Source organism: Cottoperca gobio, chromosome 11 (genome assembly GCF_900634415.1).
Source record: "Cottoperca gobio chromosome 11, fCotGob3.1, whole genome shotgun sequence".
Classification (NCBI taxonomy): domain Eukaryota; kingdom Metazoa; phylum Chordata; class Actinopteri; order Perciformes; family Bovichtidae; genus Cottoperca; species Cottoperca gobio.
Window position 1 is genome coordinate 17,757,741 of NC_041365.1, and position 22,156 is coordinate 17,779,896.

General features: G+C 39.6%; 1 protein-coding gene across 3 annotated transcripts in view; it reads left to right on the forward strand.

The window, feature by feature from the left end:
• The window catches only part of LOC115015901 (zinc fingers and homeoboxes protein 2-like), a 98,589-nt gene that overhangs the window by 2,148 nt on the left and 74,285 nt on the right, over window positions 1-22,156 (forward strand). The window contains exon 1 of one of the 3 annotated variants that reach the window (XM_029443522.1): window positions 19,123-19,173. The exons of the other annotated variants lie outside the window; for them this stretch is intronic. The gene's annotated coding sequence lies outside the window, so the exon portion shown is untranslated. Of the gene's footprint in view, window positions 1-19,122; window positions 19,174-22,156 lie in introns of those variants that run through there. 3 annotated transcript variants of the gene reach the window in all.

Consider the following 22,156-nt stretch of genomic DNA (forward strand, 5'->3'; position numbering starts at 1 on the left):
TTTCCGACCTAATTTTGTAGCCAAATGGTGTTTCATAAAATCATGAATAATTAGGAGTGCCTTACAAGCCGTTAAGACCATATGCACCGACGTGGTGGCAAAAATAAAACCCCTGGTGACCTGTGTGATCCCCAGTCAGAAGAATACTATCAACATAAACATCTGTTATGTTTGGTTTTTCATGCTTTTCTAGCTGTCGTATGTCGTATGACTCTCAATTTTGATTCTAGTTGGACATACAAAGGGAAGATTTATACAAACAGGTGTGTAAACTGAATTTGGGCAGGTTTAACCCTCCCTATATTACTGACAGTGTGACTCAAATGTGTCTTGGCTCTTGGAAAACACTGGAGAGGCTCATACTTGGCAGCTTCTCCTCCTCTTCCTCCTTCCTCTATACTGCCCGGTGACAGCGTTAACATCTCCCAGCTGCTGCACTGTATGTCTCTTATTGGAAAAGTGTGTCAGATTTTTAATATTATCTCCCTCTCGCCTGTTCTGGTTCATAATCACATTTCCTTTTCCATTGACCGACTTTTTTTGTGTCATATTTTGCAGCTATTGTATCGCCACCGTGTCAGGCTTTTTAATCCTATGATATGGATGCAGGGATCAGTCAGTCATGCTGCCAGTCTCCGAATCAGAGCGCGCTCGCTTGCGCTCTGGCTGCTGTTTATTTGTCACAAACGCCAACACACACAGCTCTCGTGCGCTTCCCGTTCCTCGCTTGGAGACTTCTACACACACACACATACGCACACTCTCTCGCTTTTCCTCTTCCTGTTCTGACACACTGCTATTTCTTTGACACACACTCGCACACATTTTGCCGGTTCCTAGGAAGTGCAAGTGTGATTTGCTGTTGCCACCTGACCTGTCACCGCAATCCATACACACACTCACACACACGCGCTCTGCAACAGTAGCAAGCTTTTATTTCACCGTTTATACTGTTCACATCATTGATTTTTATCGCTTGAAATAGCAGCTCAACGCATGTTTTTTAAATTATTTGTGGCGATTTGAAATGGACCCCATTCTGGGTTTGTGTTGCCCTCAATGGCATTCAGTCATGAGAGTTTATGACAGCTATATGAGCCAGAACACGCACGCACACACACACATTCACACACACACTATATGCAACATCACACACTCTCTTTGTTGCGCTGTCAAACTGCTATTTATTTCACACATGCGCACACACACACACACACACTAATGTAGAAAGCATGCATGACAGCTGCATCTTGCACACACACGCATTTATTTTTCCACTCACCCTTTTATTGCTTTTTATTTCACTCACACACACACACACACTAATACACTCATGTATTTTCAGTGCTTTATGAAATAGTGAGAGGCAGTGTGGGTGTGTGTGTGTGTTTGGGAAAGAGAGAACGAGCGTGCCAGGTTGTGCGTGAGTGAGTGAAGTGGCGGTGATTTCTTGTATGTGTGGTGAGTCACTGGAGAGCATGGGCTGGCCAGAAACACTGTATGTGTCATAGTGTGTGTGTGTGTGTATGTCATAGTGTCCGCCTCTCTGCTGGAGCTCTTCATGGGGAAACTCCACACACACACACACACACACACACACACACACACACACACACACACACACACACACACACACACACACACACACACACACACACACACACACTTGCTGTATTGGAGCTGCACACTGCTGTTGGACCAAACCCACCTTCCACGTCGACTGGGAGGTTTTGGGGGTGAAGTTTGTGGGAACATGAATACCAGGGATCCCCATTCGACCAGATTTAACTGTGACTCCCACACACATAAAAAGAGCTCTCGTTTTGGTGTTCAGCTTTAAAAAAATCTGTGCTGTTGGTTCGTTGATGCAGAATCTGACGTCTATCTGAAATTTCTCTCTGCATGGAAGAAAATATAAGAAAATCAGAACCATATTCTTTCCCGCAAACATTCTGCGTAGAGGTTTTCATTACACACCATGAAATCAATTTTTTAACAGTTATGTGCAAACAATCCACACCAATATTTGTTCATGCTGTGGTTAGGCTTTTTACCCATGTATGGTAATTTTCAACCCGTGACCCTCCTCTCCAAAACATTAATATCTTCCTCTAAACTCCTGGTTATACATTTAAAATCCAATACGCTGTTAGATTTACATCCTGTCACATGCTATTCCCCAAAATGCAGTTTCATTCTTCTTAACAACAAACTCCTGGACACACAAATCACAAAGAAACTTGTAAGAGCTGCTAGTAAAAGTTCATCTTTACATCTCGTGGCGTCTTTGAAATCGACCAACCAGGAGATAACGCTGCAGCTGCTCCAGTTGTTAGATATAACAGCCAATATGAGCTTATTGAAGATGTATATCGGTATCGGTGTATATGTCTGCCGATAAGTAACAAGAATGCAGAAATGCCAGAACAGGTATGAGGTAATTTACAATTCGAAATATGAAAACGATTTCAGAGGCATCAGTCACTCAGTTTCACAAGCACAAACAGAGACTTCCTTCACGTTGTTGACCTCCGGTGCATTGTCTATAAAGAGTTCCGAGTGTAATCAATCCGTTTTTATTTCCACCATTAAAGATGCAAACAGTAAAGGCTTTTAAAGGACAGTTTCTCCTTGTTCTGCGTAAAAGTCAAGTCAGTTTTATTTCTATAAGTCATGTATCACAAATCACACCTTCTGTCTTTTTTGACTCTTGCAATTTGGATAAGGAAAAAAAAAAAAAACCTTCACCAAGAGGAAATGGAAGAAAACCTCAGGAGGAGGAACTGAGGAGAGATCCCTCCTCCAGGACGCACAGGCGTGCAATAGATGTCCTGTGTACAGAATAACCAACATAACAAAATGACAGTAGACAATTAAAACAGCAGCTTCCTGGTGTTGCCAAACGACCTCCTCCCCTCCATAAAACCTGGGAAGAGGACGACACAAACACACAGGAAACAAAACTGAAGCACATCATTCACACAGAGAGCAATGAAATAAACACACAGAACTAGAGAGAGGGAGACGAGGGGAAAGAGCCTGAAGCCTTCTGTTTTCTGTAACCAATCGAAGAAATATATGGATTTAAGAGATGTTGACTCAACATATACAGCTGCGTCTATTTTATTCGTTGTTTTAGGTCTTTTATGTAACTTTTTTTTAAGGCCAAGCACAGGAAGATGACATCCCTGACATTCTTGATCTTATTGGTTGTTTTTTTTATTTGTATTCATTGGACTGGCACCCCGGGAATATGATTGATCACCCAATCCTCCATTTCCATCTACAAGACAACATCAAGTGTCTCAGACACTTGTGTGGTAGAGTGAAATCACTGAAAAAGTGTTTATTAATTTGTCTCTTTTACTTTACTGTTGGTATCAGTACTGGCAGATGTCAGAAGCCCTGATGGAGGGGCATCAGCTGATTGTGATCAGTGCCTGATTTCATCAGAGCGCCTGTATTGGCTATTAAGGATCAGATTCATTCAACGTCCTCCATATCTGATGTGGCTCCTCCTGCGTGATGATATTTTATTGCTCCTGCTGTATCATTAATCAATATGATAACCTGGATCTATCATAACGACCAAACCTATTGATCTCGATCATATTAGTGAGGATAATAGCAATAACAATCTGCATAGCAGCAGAAATATTAATGGTGATGGTAATGGAGTGTGTGGTCCGCATGCTGCTTCAGAGGCTTTTCCCCACCGCCAAGAATAACTGGTGGAAACACTGAATACTTGTAATTGTTTGATTTTATTTTTTGGCAGGAGGAGAATACATTTTAAGATATTGAATACTTCCAAAAATATCAGTGCTGACTTCTTGGAAAACCTGCATTGGTCAAACCAGAAAACAGCAGTTAACTATACCTCCTAATGATATGTTCCTGATGGTTTAATCTGTGCAGGAATACATTCAAAGTTAAATACAAGGACAGAAGAAACCAACCAGAGATGCAAATGAGTTATTTTTGCAGATGAGATAAAACAAGCTCAGTCGCGGTTGCATGCTTGTCAGCTGAGAGCTCTAATTAATATTAATGTTACATGCAAATAAAAGTGAGACTTCACTTCTGTCGTCTGCAGAATAAAGGTATGAAACGCTCGTCTTTATCCAGCGCTGCAGGGAGCCGTGTGACGGACAAACAAACCAACAGTAAACATGTCGTCCTGCACATGATGAAGTGTCTGTCTGGACCAATCACTGACGAGTATGTTGCCTCCTTTTTTGGAGCTGTAACTTTTGTTTCCCCTGAGGGCCAATCAGCTTAACATCGATCTGTAGTTCAGCCCCGCCCCCAGCTTCACCAGCGGGGACAAACAGCATTAGCACCACAGAGGGAGGTCACATGGTGTTAGGATGAAGAACTAGAATGACTAAACAAACATACATTTAGCAGATTACAAAATAAAATGCACATATCTCCAGTGTTTGAGGTCCTGTTAGTATGGGAGCCATACACAATGCTGTGAATACTAACCCCCCCTATTAGTGCTTAAAAACAATTATAAAATCATGTGGATTATGGGGGGGTTATGAAAATATATCTCTTTGTTTCACACTATTCACTTGCTATCTGTTAAAATATGAAAACGACAGAGTGGTGTTTCTTTCCATGATAATAGATCTTTGGCCGAGCGTACACGCAACCGTTTTGTAGTTCGGTTAGCGTTAACTCGCAAGACAAATTTAAATAACCAACAATTATTTTTGTAATCAGTTCTTCTGCTGATTCATAAAAAAAGAAGCTTTTTCTAAACATGTCAGGAAATAGTCATAGTCATATAATATTTCTAACAAAAATAATGGTCATTCCTCTAATATTTAAATAGTTTCTTTGTCTGACCAACACTACAAAACGTGATTTACTTTTATATCATATAAAGAGCTGCAACTAAAGATTTTCGATTAATGTGGCAAATATTTCTCGATGAATCGTTTAAAGCAGGAAATAGTGAAACATGTCCATCCCAGGTGATGTCTTTAAACACAAAGAGATTCACTTTAATATGATATTAAACAGAAAAAGTAGGAAATATCTATATTTGATATGATAGTAATTAATAAAATATTGATAATGACGGTACATCTCCAGGAATACAAGCGAGGGAGGCCTATCTATCTTTCTTGTTTTTAGATCACGTGAGGCTGCCGAGCACAATATAGACACAAACCTCCGATGTTTGTGTCTAATGTGCAAGCTATTTCTGCAACGGCATTATAATTACATATCATTACTATTATCGATTAATCCATCCACATAGTTGGCGATTCTTTGGATGGACTCAGCGATAAGTGGACTGGGCCGGTCGTTGCAGCTCTAATCATATGAGAAATAATTTCTTTGGCATTTTGCTTGAAGAAAACGATTAATCGACTGTCAAAGTAGTTTCTGATTAATTATTGTCGCTTGACCAATTGATATGATATTGAAGAATTACTCCTTATCTTTAGTTTATGAAGGACAAATGAATGCAGGATGGTCGTGTAGCCGGTCTATAGCTGACACCACGATCGACTCTGCGTTGTGTTGTGTAGAACCAGGAAATAACGATGGAGAACTTCTGCATGTTCAATCAGCATTTATTGTCTCTGAGCGTTGGTGTTTTCCTTAATTTGTCCATAAATTACCGTTGAAACAGAAGAAACACATGAAAGTCATCATCATACGGTAACTCCACAGTCGGGGTTTTTGGACATGCACCCCTCTCTTCAGCGTATCCTTCTTCCCGTCTCCCGAAAAAGTGGCGCGAACCCCCCAGAAAGTGCCGGTTTCAGGAGTATCAACATAAAAGCATATTTAACAAAATAAGACTCCTCGAAATAAATATACAAAAAGGAGTATTATTACAACAAAATATGAACAATTAGATGTTTGTGAAATATAAAACATGTTATCATTTGTACATCGATTACAGTCGCACTGGTTTAAACTTGCCGGACTTAACGAAAGACTTAAAAAGATACAATTTCCAGGTAATAATACTGCCAGTGGAGAAAGAAAATGATTTCCTTCTGAAGATATATATATATATATTCATATTCCCACTCTGAAAGTGTAATTTCGACATCATTTACTGAATGCCTTTTTAGAATAGTTGCTGAATGTGTTTCTGTTTCATGCCATCAATCATCCGGTGAAAGTACGTGTCACCTTTTGGAAAAATGTTTTTTATATCTCATATTTAGAGCGAAACACTTCAAAAACAGTTGCTGTTTTTATTGTCACTACACTGCTTATATTATTTAGATTTCCTTTTTCCTTAAATCTCCCAAGAAGTCATTTTTATTCATGAAGTGAGAGAAAAAGACTGCTTATTTCCTCATTAAAGCCTGCAGTGTGTGTTTCTCAATTGCTCAACACATGAGTGACCAGCAGCCCTGATGGGCTCATCAGACCCCCCCCCCCCGAACTGTGATTTGTTGAAGAATCCCCTCATGTCTGGATCGTTAATTTGAACCTTGTTCCAAACCTTCATTTATCCAGAAAAAGCTTACTGAGCACGGTTCCATCTATTTCATCAGCATCCTCATTGATATTCATATGTTTCCTCGTGTTCACACCTGGGGGCCGCCCGCTAACACCACAGGCTTGTCTCATGATAAACTCCACTGGGAGAGGACGCTGCCTGGCTCAAGACAACTTCAGCTGCATGTTTTTTTTTTAAGGCATAGGATTCTCGTTGACGTATTTCCAGTATTTTGCCAGCTGGTCCACAGTTGGTGCCAGACACTTTGCAGGAGAGAGGCTGCCTGTCTGAATCTGCCGCGGCCCTTTTTCTACTATCTGTCAGTGTTTGTGTTTGACAGCAGCTCCTCCGCTCGGCCACCTCACTCTGCTGAGACAAAGTGGACAACTGAGCCACTAATGAACAGGTTAGCAGTGTGGCAAGACAATCCAATGAGTTTATACACGCTGTGTGAGACCTTAGGAATCTGTTGTTTACAGCCTACTGCTGACTATATACAAACATCTCTGGGTGTATTAAGCCATTGTGGGCAATAATGTTGTTTTTATGGCAGTATTTGATTTTTATTGATTTTTTTTGCATAATATGATGTCAACTTTAATTGTGAGGTATTTATTTTTGATTGATTTTTCCAAAAATAAGCATTTCCATTGGTTTATTTTATTCATAAACCATTTCTCTATTTCCAATTATCAATATCTCCCTTTGCTCCTGCACAGTATTGTGTGAAATTGAGTCTTTTCTCGTATTTCTAAGGCAACCAAATTGGCTCTGAAAAGCCGTCTTCAATCAGTGGCTTTATCAGCAACATTGTCATTAACATGTCAGCATACGGCGGCTCGGCGGATTTCGTTAACATTTCAATTTTAGATCAACCTGTAGAATTCTACTGTGCTGAAAGAGGTTTTAATGGAAATATCATTAAAGTCTTGAAGCAAAAAGCCCAACTTCTGTTTCCAGCTCAATTAGTGACACAAAACAGTCTCGCAGACATCTTTTCACTGTTTCCTGGAAAAAGTAAGCAATGATAAATTGATGCTAAAATATACTTGTTATTTGCAGCGCTAGAGTTATTGCTGTGTCATGATTTCACATTTAGCTGCATTTTCTGTTAAAAACCCCCCAAACTATAAATTACAATAAATTAGGAATAACTTTTGGGTTTCTAACGTCATTGCTTATCTTTGCCTATATTACATAATGCTATATCTAGGGCTATTTAATTTAGACATTGTTGAATTTATAATTGTGATTGTAATTGTAAGAATTCCATTAATATTAACTGCAGTCAATCAATTAGCTGTTTGCTCTGTTAAATGTCAGAATCCCATCACGTTGCCAGAATCCAAAGACATGTCTTCAGATTTCTGACCTCCAGCCAAACAAGTAATAAATTATAATTATATGACATTCAACTAAATACAACTTAATTATCCTTTTATAATGTATTATCCAGCAAATATGTGGGTCTTTTTTTTTATACCTGATAAACAACTACAAAATTCAATCTAGTCATGAATAAATTACCTATGGGATGTATTCATCATCCCGCTGTGTTTATTTATTTGCAGTTTTTTTCATCTTGGCTGCCATGTTGGAGTGGGTCAACTGGCACTTAATACGTTTTTATTTTTTTGGCATTAACTGGTGGGATTTAGAAATGAACCGTAGATGATAAGGGTGATAATAATGAATATTGATATTGACAATACATCTCCAGAAACGCAAGTGAGGGAGGCCTATGTATCTTTCTTTAGTTTGAATCCTGTGAGGCTGCGGAGCACAATATTCACACAAACCTCCATTCTTGGTTTCTAATGTGAAAGATACTTCTACAATAACATTATCGTTACATAGTATTACTCAACTAACCTTATCAGTGAAATGATATGAATTATATGATCACGTACCAAAACATCAGGAGCAGCTGTTCTTTAGGTGAAACAGGTGAAAAGACGTTTTCTTATTGACTCCTGAATTCTCCTCACACCTGCATGATTGTATCTAAATCAAATGGATCATACAATGAAGTTTCATAGATTGACCTCTGCTACGATGTACATTTTCTTTGTAATTTGTGATGTAATTTCGGGTCACACTCTTCGGACAGTTTAACATATAAATTACAATAAACTCTTTGTTATTTGGGAAAAGAATCATAGTTTCTATTTTCATTCTTCCGCTGATTGAATTAGCACAAGAACATTCTGCCATCCTGCTGTTTCTCCAAATGTAGGATATGTAGGGATCTGGAGCTCTAATGGTTCATATTTCACACACACACACACACACACACACAACACACAACACACAACACACACACTAAAAAGCTCTGTTCCAAACCAGAGGAAGGTTTTCTATTCATGCATTTCTAAGAATAAAAATGTAGGTATTGTAGTATAGCTTCTTACAATGTATTGCATCAACACTACTAAATAACCAGAACCCCAAAACTTCTCGCGGCAAGATTAAGAACAGGTGTGAAGTCTTTGAGGAAAAGTTTTCCAAAAATGCTATTTCAACACCGAATTACAAACAGACCCACATGTAATCACGCCCACATCAGTGATGTCACAACAGGTGTTTACAGTCAGTGGTTAGCCAGGGTAATTGTGGTAAGGGCACAAATAAACAATATGATCGTTGAATCACTTTCACCTGCTGACCTGAATGAGACAGATAGCATTGCTAGATGATGATGTAAATAGTCACCTCATTACAAAATATGTGGCTTATTCTGTGACATAGTCCAAGCAGCACCCTTAAAGTCTGAAAAGTGAAGCCAACGCAGAAGTGCCTTAAACCTTCAGTCTCTCTCATATCCAGCAGGGGACGACTCCACTTGTTGGAAAAAGAAGTCAGATTGTATTGTCTATGAGAAAACGAGCCTACTTCTCACCTGAGCTATTACATCAGTAAACATTTTCCCGAGTTCACTCTCTGGAATGTTTTAAACCTTCTTCAATACAGCATGATGTTTGTTTTATAATTTATGTTCCCATTTAGAGTAAAATAGATGATCAAGGAGAGTAAGCTTTAGGGCGGGGCTGCCTCTTAATTGACAGGTTGCTACAACGGTTTTGTCCAGTTTGAGTGTTTTCGCCTTACAACTTTTACCCTTTCACAGTGTGTTTTCAGCTCATGAAAGTTGGTTTCAACTATTTAAAATGCCTAAAAATGTCTTGCTCAGCGTTCGGCTGTACTACTGTATGTCTCATGTCACTCCTGGGTCCAAAAAAACAAGATTGCGACAACCAAAACTCGAGGCTTCAAAACTGTAGTCCACAAACCGAAGGGTGACTTTTGCGGTGACTGCGTCCACTTCTTATATACCGTCTCGATTCTTAAACTTTTGCACATTGTTGTAAAAATGTATCGGTACTCTTTTATTTTTTGCTTTCTCCAGCACCACAGGTACAATAGTGCCTGGTAATCCCGTCAAGGCTCGAGACTAGCGGCGTCCCGGCATGCCGTGGACAATAGAAAATGTGTTTGAGACTCAGTAAACTCATTATTGACACGTCCAGGGGACACACCCTATTTTGCCCTGATAATGCTACATTGTGAACAACAATTGAGATTGGCAGCAGGAGAGCTAGCTAACGTTAGCTGTCAGCAGCCGGTGAAAAGAGGTTCTAAAGAATTGCTCTATGGTGCGTTTAAGATCTAATAAGTTAAAGTGTATATTCGCTGAAGGTAAATCATAACCTTGTAATGATGTGGTCAATGTAGTCTTGTAAAATGTAGTTTTTGTCAAGAAAAAGATATTAGAGAGGACTTATCGTATATATGTATGTAAGGGATTTATTGTTTTGTTTTTGCCGTTTCTCTGGTATTGTTATTGAGTACTAAATTTCAGGTATCGTGACATCCTTAGTAAGGACAGTAAGAATAAAATCAGCTTGAAGATTCCCTGAATTTCAATATTTTCAGGACATGAGATGTACATTGTGTACTTTATATAAAAACCTTGTAGTTTGATCATCTTATCACAGTTTTTTTGCCCCTTGTGTTGTCCCAGCTCCTCTTAACTAAAAGAGCCATCAGGGCAGACGTCACTCACAATGTCCCTGACTCTGAACAAAACCCGTGCTGCTTCGGAGGCCACCATCACACCAAATGTGCCCAATGTGATACTCCCTGACGGAGGCTTATTCATCTCTAATGAAAGAATCTGTTTCAGACGCGGCCAGTGACTACGTTACTCTACTTACCAAACTGTCCCGGTCTCATTTAATAAAATGTTCTAGAAAGGAAGTTGTTGGGAAGACTAAAATGCTATAAGGTCAAAGTTGGGATGAAAACTGATGCCGCAGCTCCACAATCGATCACCTGACCTGATCACTTTCATCCAAGTACATTAGAGCTGAAGAAGACTCAACATCAACAAAAGATGATTCAACTGTGTTTACAGTGTTTGATCCACTGTGGTGGCATGTAACTAAGTACATTTACTCAAGTACTTCAGTACAAATTCAGGGTACCTGTACTTTGAGTATTTAAGTCATAACATTATTTAAGTAATAACATTATAATGATTTGTTCAATGTAGTCCTGTAAAATGTAGTTTTTTGGCAAGAAACTTCTTTGCTTTATACTTTTGCTGATAATACTCTCATACATTTACTTAAGTAAGGTTTTAATGCAGGGCTTTAATGTGTGGAGTATTGTGGAGTGTGATTTTAGTCATTTTACTTGAGTCTGTTGGCGCTGTAGATCCAAAGTGAAATTACCTTTTTGAGGAGTTACACCTAAACAGAGTTTAAATTAAGATGAAGAACTGGTGATCAAATGTGAAAGGGTTTAAGGCCCTGTCACACATCTCCGTATGACAGAAACGTATGCCGGCGTATACGAAAATTTGTCAGAGTCCAAATACGTCCAACTTTTCATCGGATCAGAAAAGTGAACATATACAGATACGCATGTCTAACCTATTGATAGAGTATCACTTACTTATACAAAACGTATCAGACGAATACCCAACGAATGCATAAGATATACAAAAACATGGCGTATACAAAATATCGTCAACACGCTGGTGTACGTTGATATAAGGTAAGGTATAAGTAGTATTCGTTAAGAGTTCACTGTGTTACGCTGGGGTGCGTTGTTGAACGCTGATGTTTTGAGCATGTTCAAAATTACCGGACGTACCCGACGTGTGCTTCATAAGATATGCAGACGTTACGTTACGTTAGACATACGTGAATACGGAATACGTCGTTGAATACTTACCTATGTAAATATAGTTCGTAAATACCTACGTGAATACCTACATTAGAGGAACGTTAGATATAGGCTACGTCAATTTATTGATAACGAGTGGATAACCTATTCCTATGTTAAACTTATGCCTGACGACGGAGTAACTTATTAAACGTGTTTCTACAGTACAGCTAGCGTTCAGCATGTTAGCCGTTCTCCAGCATCAGCATGACGTGAACCAAATGGCACTTTTCCAGCCTCAGTTGTCCAGACGCTCTGATACGTGTTGTATAAGTAAGTGATACGCTATCAATAGGTTTGACATACGTATAATAATTTGTTATGTATACGTTATGTATACGTCAGCTACAACACCGCTGTGGAAAAGTTGGACGTATTTGGACTCGGACACATTTTGAGCTACTTTTCATATACGCCGGCATGTTTCTGCCATACGGAGCTGTGTGACAGGGCCGTGTGTCTGCCGTGTTCGGCGTATCGTCTGCGTCCTTCGAACGATCACAACTTACCCTTAATTTATATCAACCTATTGCCGATATTTCGTATGCGCCGTCATACGGATATGTGTGACAGGGCATTTAGTACCAGAAACTGTCACACCTGAAGGTTGGATGGGGAGAAATCTTGAAATTGTTTCAGCGAAAAAAAGTGAAACTTGACAGATTGGTCATTAAAACCTGTCACTCTCAATAACAATCCTCGAGAATGGAGCGAGTATTTAGTGTTTGAGGATTATGGACAGGGTTAGTTTTGTTAAACAACCTGCTCCATTTATTTTGGATGAAAAACATTTTTTTCTGGGAGCGATTTTTACATTATTATAACAGGAGTCTTTGTCTGTGTTTGAAATCAGCGGGGAAGAGTATTTGTCTCTTTCTGGTTTCCACCCTGCAGAGTCGTACTGTATGCAGGTCAGTGTACTGCAGGTATTTGTCATAGTGACCTCCTTCTCCGTCTGCAGAGCGGCCGTTACAGATATGTGAACAGACAGACTCTGGGTGTGTGTGGACAGTCGAGCCTCCTGCTGTTTGCTACCTAACAGCCACATTAATATTTCACAATGATTTTATGCACGTTTCTAAGTGTGTGAGTCTGGATAAAAACTTACTTAATTTAAGAGCAGGACACTGTCGGTTAGGTCCGGAGGAAGAGAATGCTCTTCAAAATAAGAGAGCAGGAGTGTCATTGTCATTTAAAACTATGGATCTCTATTTCGTTAGTTGATGTAAAAAAATAAAAAACATTTATATTTATATATATATATATATATATATATATATATATATATATATAAATATATATATATATATATATATATATATAAAATATATATATATATATATATATATATATATATATATATTAAATATTTATATATATTTATATATTTATATATTTTTAACTGGTATTTTTTGCCTGAATTCATAAAGAGATGGAGCTGGAAAGGTTTAGCTTTTAAAAGAACTTCGAAGTATTTGTAACGACTTTTGCTCTTCTCTTAGTTATTTTCAAAGCATTTCTGCTTCATTAGTCAGTGTGTAGAATGGAAAGGTTACAGGAAAGATGGGACAGGAAGCAACATGTTACCTTGGTAATAAAATGTGTAAAAATTCCACATTTTGGTGAAGTGTAGGAGTAAACCACGGGACTATTGTTAGGCGTTGGTGGCACAGGACTTGCGCAATCCTGCCATTTCTTAGGCTGACTCATCACCACAACAGGAAATTAACTTCGGTCTTTCTCCACCAGTCACAGATGTCCATATTCAGCAACCACTCCTTGCTTTTTTTAACTAGCCAAGTTCATTTGATGTTCATTCTTTTTTTCACCATACAAACCTCTGAGTGTTTGGTTTTTTGCCAAACTAAACCAGTTGGGCTGGTGGTGACGTCACTTCCTGCTCAACAGAAGTTACTAATTTGCACCAACATGACATTGGCATACCACTTTCATGAGCCACCTGTCGTTAGGAAACGGTATATGCCGGTGGAATACCACCGCTGCTCCTCACAGTGAGCAGGGGAGACGCGCTGTGAATGAGGTAAAGCTACAATACATCGCCCTCAGTCAGGCTTCTAATTCGTCAAATTGACGGACAGTCTTCAGATTTCTCCGTCATTCTTTTAAAAATATCTGTCAATGACGGAAAGTATTTGGTTAACGCGATCTCTGGATGGCGCTGCATGAAAAATCAAAGGAGTTATTTATCCTGAGGCAAACGTGAATGTCAGAACCATAAAGTTCAGATACTTCAGTCCAATGTCAGTGTCTCTGTGTGGTGGACCGACTGACCGTCACAAGAAGCAAGACAGACACAACTTCACTGACAACATATCAGCTGTTACACAACACATTAACATAAGGGATCCATCAAATAATGTTATAAAAGAAGTGGGCCTCTGCGATACTAAACTGATTCTCTTTGGGTTTTTGAAGAAAGTGCAGGAAACTATTTAACTGATGTTTTATAAGCAATGATGATGTATTGATCAACCAAGAAAACACTCGAGATATCGATGGAAAGATAATTAACAACAATTTCTATAATTATAAAAGTTATTTCTTAGTTTCAGCTTCTCAAATGTGAAGTTGTGATGCTTTTCTTTGTGTTATATGATAGTAAACTGAATATCCCAAGATATGAGTGTCTTTTTTGTGTAAAACAAGCAAACTAAACTTGGCTTTGGGAAATTGTAATTGCCATGCCAACTTACCATCTCACAGTATTTACTGAATTCTTATTACTATTTTATGGAAAAATCAATTAGATCAATAAAGAAAATAGTTGTTGGTTGCAGCCCTACATATGTTGTACGCAAGATAATTTATAGTGTAAACAGTTTTTAAATGACCTTGAACATTTCCTTGGTCTGACGGAGGCTTCATCTGTCTGTGCCCAGCCCACTAAACTTGACTTCCACCACTTCGCCCCTGTCCTCCCCTCCTCGTCCTCCTCGTCCTCCCGTCCCCTCAAATCTGAAATGACCTTCCCACTCAGCACAGTCACTCTCCTCTGAGTGTCGGAGGCTGAAAACTCATCTGTTCAAGAAGTACCTCACGTCCCCGTCGTCTTCCTCCTCAATCATCCTCCCTTCTCCAGTTTCTTCCTCCTCTCCAACATCCTGCAGTAAAAATAAAAGGAGCTCTGGTGTTTCCAGTTTCCTTCCACCGCTCTCTTCCTCACCACACTCCTTCATCGCTGTGGGAGGGCACTCTGACCTTGACCGTTTACCTTCTAAACCTTCTTTAGGAACTGATCTGGATCTCAAAAAGGTCCTCACACTTGAACGCACTAAAATGTAGTTCCCATAATGCATCTAGAATAGTAAAAGAATGACCTTTTTATGGCTTTTTTTTATGTTTTAAACTATGAAATAATTAAAATAAGATTTATAAACTAATATTCAATGGTGGAGAGTAATTAAGTACATTTACTCAAGTACTGCACTTAAGTTATTTACATTTTATGCTACTTTATACTTCATTTACTTTTACAAAGTTTAATTTAGTTACTAGGCATTTTGCAGATTCTGAATATTGATACAAGATATTATAAAAAGATATTATAGCAGTATATCAAATAGTTCAAATGAGCTCCACATTTACCAGCTGCAACAATAAAGTGATGAACAAATTAATGCCTCAATAACTATAATACTTGATATAATATTCATTATTCAGAAATAGGCCTTTCTGCATATTGAGTACTTTCACATTTGGCACTTAAAGTATATTTTGAGGCTGATACTTTTGTACTTTTTACTTTTTGTACTTTTATTTTTACTTCGCTGTGGTATTACTACTTGTACTTAAGTCAAACTTCTGAGTACTTCTTCCACCACTAATACTATTGATTCATTATTCATCTAATAATCATGTTTTGATATTTGAGTTTTTGTTTAGTGTTCTTTATACATATTGAACCACTGAGTTGTATTTTTTTCCGTTGATCAAGTAATTGCTTTAATAGTCTGGCCAGGCAACTTTAGTCCTGAGTATCTGTGTCGGCTCATTTTTAAGCTCTGAAATATCACAAAACATTGACAAAATTGAGTATTGATTAGCCTCCAGTCCTGAACTTTCATCAACAGTTCTTCAACATGGCCGCTCCTGTTCTGTTCGAGTTGCTATGGTTAATTGGCAGCTGCTGCTTGTAAACTCTCCATCCTGATTGGTCGAGTGTGCGGTGTTGGGATTTGGCTCCACTGGGTCTCTGCAAACTGCATTACCCATAACACCCTTCTCTGTGTATCTTTGCAGAAGCATCTTAAGTCTGTATCAAGTTTAATTAATTAGACTTTGACGCCACACCTGTTGTCCAGCAGCTTTATTTTACCCAACGTGTTCATTTGGTCATTGAAGTCAATGAAAGTTTGGAAATTTGAGTTGATTTCTCAAGGAGTATTGCAACCAAACTAATCAGTAAACCTCGGCCGTGTTTGGAGCAACTTGTTATCAAGAGCTGAGGATTTTCACTGTCATTGAAAGTCATTGAAAGGTCTTGAAAACATCCTCGCAAAGTGTTGTCAGGATTGACTTGAATGTTGCTCTATGATGTATTGAAGCGTATTCTTATACAAAGTGACTCGTCTGCCCGGTTACTTTTCCCTGAGGTTTTCAAACATGCATGTTCGTGCCACTGCTGCCCTTCCAGCCCCCTACACTCCGCCCCTCCTTAGTTTCCCACAGTTCCCTGCTTCACCTATTGAACCCAGCCACCAGCCCAGGAATGGAGCAGGGGGAACGGCAGGAATGTGGCTCCCAGTCCGAGCCAAGAACACAAAACAAGGAAGGCAGAACTTGAACGCCCCGCCTGCTGGGAGCCAGAACCATGTTTTCATTGGCTCGCCTCTGTAGGCTGACCACAGACTCCCTGTCCCAATTGGCTGCTTTTCCATCTTCACTCCCTGCTGCTCTGCGGCCAACCGGAGCGGTCTCGTGCTGTTAGTGTGTCTGTGTGTGTGTGTTAGTGTGTGTGTGTGTGTGTGTGTGTGTGTGTGTGTGTGTGTGTGTGTGTGTCTTGTCATCATTCTGATTATTTCCGACAGCACTGTCTTGAGTCCTGCCTGGTTTCACCAACAACACTGGGATAATTATTCTGCAGCTCAAGACAGCTCATGTTAGCTTCTGCGCAGCCATATTAAAGCTGTCACACACACATTAGTGTCGCTGCATTAACGCCATCATAAAGAAAGCAACGTTAAAGTATATGAGGCATGAAATGTGGTTATTGTGGTGATTTCTGTTTCACCGTTCTGTGCAGTGCGGCATTAAAACCAGGCCGAATGTGTGCGGCTATAGGCCAAACTTCTACATGCCTATTATTAGACTCCACTTCATCCTACAGGGGAGAGAGTAAAAGATAAGTTGGGTCAGTCGGCTCCGTCATCTGGGACGCTGGCTGGTTTTTAATGTCACAATGCAGAGTCTTTTCCAGGAGATTAAGCTGGGGATCCAAATAATAATAAATTGACATTGGCATTAACAAATGCAGCAACTTGAGAAATAAGCGTGACGAGAGGAGGTCAAAGGTTAGAGGGACAGTGTCCTGACAGACAGAATATTGTTGTCACTTACTTTCCACTTAAATCAAGAAACACTACTTGTTTGCGTTGGTGGAGTTGATGAAGTGATAGTTTAGGGCTGGGCCGTCTTAAACTTAAACTCTTGTTTAAATTCCAATTTATTTATTGCATGAAAACATAAATTACAGACGGGTTTCTGTTTGTTACCTATTCTCAGAGTTCCAGTACTGTGGAGGATATGAAGGCTTGGATTGGAATCAGATGGTCTTTAACCTTTTGTAATGAAAACCAGCTGGGAAAGGAGTATCCCATTCTGTTCAAATGTAAGTGTTGGGAATTATAGTTAACGTACTAACGTAAACTTTAATGTTTACCATGTCTACCACCTTAATTTGGCCGACAGCATACCTGCTAAACCTCAAAATGTTAGTGTTTACCTCAGATCACCGCTGTACCACGGTACGGCCTCACAGCTCCATCAGAACTACTTCATTTTGTTGTCTGTCGCTGCTGGAAATCAAGTGTTTATAGTTGTTGTGGAAACGTTCACAATGGTTGTTAACATGAAAAGAGGCAGAGATGGTTGTGTGGAGAATAAAAAAAGAGCTGAGAGAAGTTCAGATCCCGGCTCGTTACCTCAAAATACATCTTGTAACCCGTCGTCAGTGAAGTTTTCTACAGGTTGTGAGAAACCAAACCGTTTTTAATTTATGAGAATGATGTCATTAGATATTTATAAATGAAAAATAAAGATAATTTTACATTGCAGATTTGAGTTTTTCTGCTTTCCTTACCTGTTGACCATCTATTTTTGATTCTTATTTCTATAGCGACAGGTACGCAGCACAAACCCCTGCATTTCTAGACTTTATATTGATTAAGTTAATTTGCAATGCCAGTCCTCAGATGGGCCTTTAAAACACATACAACTCAACAAATCCACAAGAGACACAAACTCAACAATAGCTACGTACATTTAAAAACACAAACCTCCTTCACGACTGATCCCTCTTTAAAAACTCTTTCAGTTTGAGTTGAAATGATCTCAGTCTGGATCCTGTTTGAGTTTTGTAGGAACACGTTGATCCCCCGAAGAAAACGCTGTTTGTTACTTTACACTTCCTGTTGGATGCGCCACGTGTTACTGAGCCTGAAGCTCTAAGTGGGACCGCAAGCTCACTGAGCACCTGGGGAGCCTGGTTCTGAAGGTGTTTATAGGCGTGTTTAAGATGAGCAATTAAAAACAAACCGATCAAAATGTAACATATCTAATTTCTTAAGAACAGGTTATCTTCATCACATTTTATTGTCTTCTTGTATATCACCTTTGACCCCCAGGTTGGAAACCACTGGTCACTGGACAAATCGTTGGCTGTGTGTCCACCTTTTAAACCCTGAAGAAGAAAGTGTTCAAACAAACGTGGTTCATAGTCTGAAGCAAAGATAGAAAAGCATTGCCATGTGAGTCGCTGGTTGTGAAAGTTGAAAAAGGACAAAATGATTTTGTTTCTTCTGGAACCTCGTGCACTTCTCCTGGTTAAGGTGATGCACACTGCTGCTTTAAAAAGCGTAGCCCAAGCAGCACGTTTTCGTCTCTTCTAAATGTCCATTTTGAGCATTATTTACAGAGGAAAGATTCCACATTCCTTCCCTCTTCCATCTTATTGCCTTCACAATAATCCATCACACTTCCTGGTGGGTCATCATATAAAAATCCGAGCAGAGGCTGATGGAGGCTGACAGTCGTGCTGCTGACGGCCGCATGTGTTTTAGCTTATTATTTCTCAAATGTGTTGATGGATAAATGGTGTGAAAACATTAAACATTCTGTATTTAAACAGACACACTTTTTACCTTCTTTCAGTGCCAGCAGGCATTTTGGAGGAGGACGAGGAGGAGGAGGAGGAGGAGGAGGCACTAACCGCAGACTCATTAATGGTATTTATTTTACTAATGTCATTTGGGGGAACAAACTGTTGAAATTGTGAGAGGTCGGTGGACATGGAAGCAGACTGCAGGGCCGGGTTAGGCTGCAGTCAGGTTTCTTTTCTCTGGTGACGGGAGAGGTATTTGGTTGGAGCCTGGCTCTTCCACTCATCTGCATCTTATTTGAATTTCCTGCTTGCATAATTCCTTGGTTAATGGGGAAGTGCTTGGCACTACCACAGCTGTTTTGCCTTTCCTGCCTGGCAAAGAGTGGCCCTCACACAGCGAGAGGAGGGGGAGAGAGGAGGAGAAATGTTTAAAAAGAAAAATCTGCAAGTCATGTGATGCAAAAATACAGTACAAACAACGTGTGATCCCCCCCCCCCCCCCCCGAGGACGGAGGATGAGGAATGGAGTCAAACACCCACCCACTGCCTGCTTCACCCCCCCCCCCCCCCCCCCCCCCCCCCCTCTGCATGTACACACAGAATCTAACAGCACCACACCGCCCTCTCTAGAGCCACACTGAGCATGTGCAGTGATAATGATGAGACTCTCCCCCTCCTCCCCCTCCTCCCCCCTCACCCAGCTCTGCCACGCTGGTCCTGTAATTGGTTGGTAACAGCACCACATTGCACCAGGCGGACTTCAACCAGCCGCATTAGTCTGTTTACGCATTCACAGCCCTATTAGAGGCTGTTTGTTCGCTCATTAGCAAACCCAAGCTGGAGTTTGAACCCCGCCACAGCCGCTTTAATCAATAAAAGAACAGCAAATATGCAGGAATTTGTTGCGGTGACGTCGAAACGGAGATATCTTAAAGCTGACAGGGTTTCCCTGATAAACAGACCTGTTATTGACCTGCTATTCACATCCACTACATTTTAAGTGTAAGGCCCAAATAAGAATTCTAATGTGAGTTTTTGGATTCATTCAGATCAGGGTGCAGCAGCACTCTTTAAATAATGAATTTACTTCTGTTATTCGTCTCATTTTTGCCCATTTGTAGTTTTACAACTTTTCATTATTCGTGTTCCGTCAGACGTCGTGCCGTTTTGACAGATTTTAGGTGGCATTGAAACATTCCATATGTTTAGATTTTATTTTAACCCATTTATTACAAATGCATTTTGAAAAAAATTTGGCTTTTATGGCTCTCCCAGCCAAAAAGGATCCCGACCCCTGATTTATAGCAACATTATACTGTGTGTGTGTGTGTGTGTGTGTGTGTGTGTGTGTGTGTGTGTGTGTGTGTGTGTGTGTGTGTTTTCACAGCCCTAATACAATCAATGAAATCTTATTGGTTGTTTTTACTCTCCATTTCTTTCTGTGTGTCTGATGTTTCAGTAACAGCTGTTGTGTCTGTTTTTATTACTTCTCCGCAGGTGGGGAAGACTTTTTTTTTCCTCCCTAGTCTTTATTCATCTCGTCTCTTTGTCCCGGCCTGTTATTAGCTCGGTCGAGCACCGGTCATCCTGACATATTGAGTGCTCACCAACACGGGGTCTCTGGTATCCTGCATCAATAACTGGGGAGGAATACGCCGCTGTCCAGATCAGTAATGAAATCTGTGGTGTCTTTGTTATTCAGCAGCAAAGATCTGAAGTCAGAAAGTGCAGATTGAACTCTGTGAGAAGCTCTAATTGTCACATCATGTTTGAGAAAGACGTTGAATTCCTTTTTAAAAAAAAGAGCTTGTACATTTTTTGATCTTTGCATTAATTTATAAGAAAGGTTTGCAGATGTTTTCCATGCTTCCAAAATTTTGATTTCCTTTCAATTTTTCAACTCCCCAAATCATAGATGTGTCCCACTATATAAGACGTATTCATCGGGTTGATTCTGGACGACATGTTCACTGTTTTGGTGCTTTAAAACAAAACGATTATTTTATTTACCCATTAGTCGGTCAGCAGAAAATGAATCTGCAGATATTTTGAGCATTTATATTTTAGACTGTTGGCTTTACAAATCAAACAATTAGAAAATGTCACTTTGTGTAACTGTAATTGTAAATGCACACTATTACAATGTTTTATAGACCAAATGATGAGTCAAAGTTTAATCATAAAAAGGAATTAGAATAAAAATAATTAAGCTTCAGTTTTAACAACAACAATAATTATAAACTTTATTTATACAGCTCTTTTCATAATATAGTACTTGGTTGAAACGGGAACCAAAACAATTCAGAACAATCAAAACAATGCAAATTAAAATGGAAATCAAATACCAAAAAGTAATAATATCAAAATGGATAAAGCCTTTGTGTCTCTGTCAGATTTCACTTAATCATTCCGAGCTTGTTATCTCTCTGCAGGCCGCGTGTCGCTGTTGTTGTTTGCACTTATTAAGTCGCTTTGGACAAAAGCGTCAGCTAAATGAACTGTAACGTTGTGTGGGAATCCCCACAGTTCCAGTAATGCGTCGCCATTCCTAAAGATTAGATTCTGGGCTCACTGGGTTTCGTGTAGATATAAAGGTAGAACAATGTGATTTTGATCACAATGTGTGATCTGAATGAAGGAAATGAAGTGTTAATCCTCTACAGCTGTTATGACTGTTGGTCATAATACACATCTAACTGTGTGCCAGTGTTTTATTCACACAGCCACATCCTAACAAACCAGTGCACTGAAATGCATTATGTGTTTTATTTAAAAGATAAAACGGTTTCTCAAAATCCCCAGTGGCTCGTATGGTCGGTTATTGGCGTGGCTGCCAATGGACGCCATCTTTAGTTAGCTGGTGGCGGCTAATGGCCAACGTTTGTATTCCTTTGACCTCCTGTCCCTTCTTTAAGTTGGTCCAAAATAATGGGCAACACAGCAAAAGCCGTAAGATCCCATTTCTCTTGGAATAACTAAAGTCCAATAATCACTCTTTCCTTTTTGTTTGGTTTCCATCAACTCCTGAGGGAAATGTATGTCGCTTTACTGCTAAATGTCCCACTTTCTCTTACAGCTAGTTTCCCCCTCTGCTGTTTGGGGCTTTA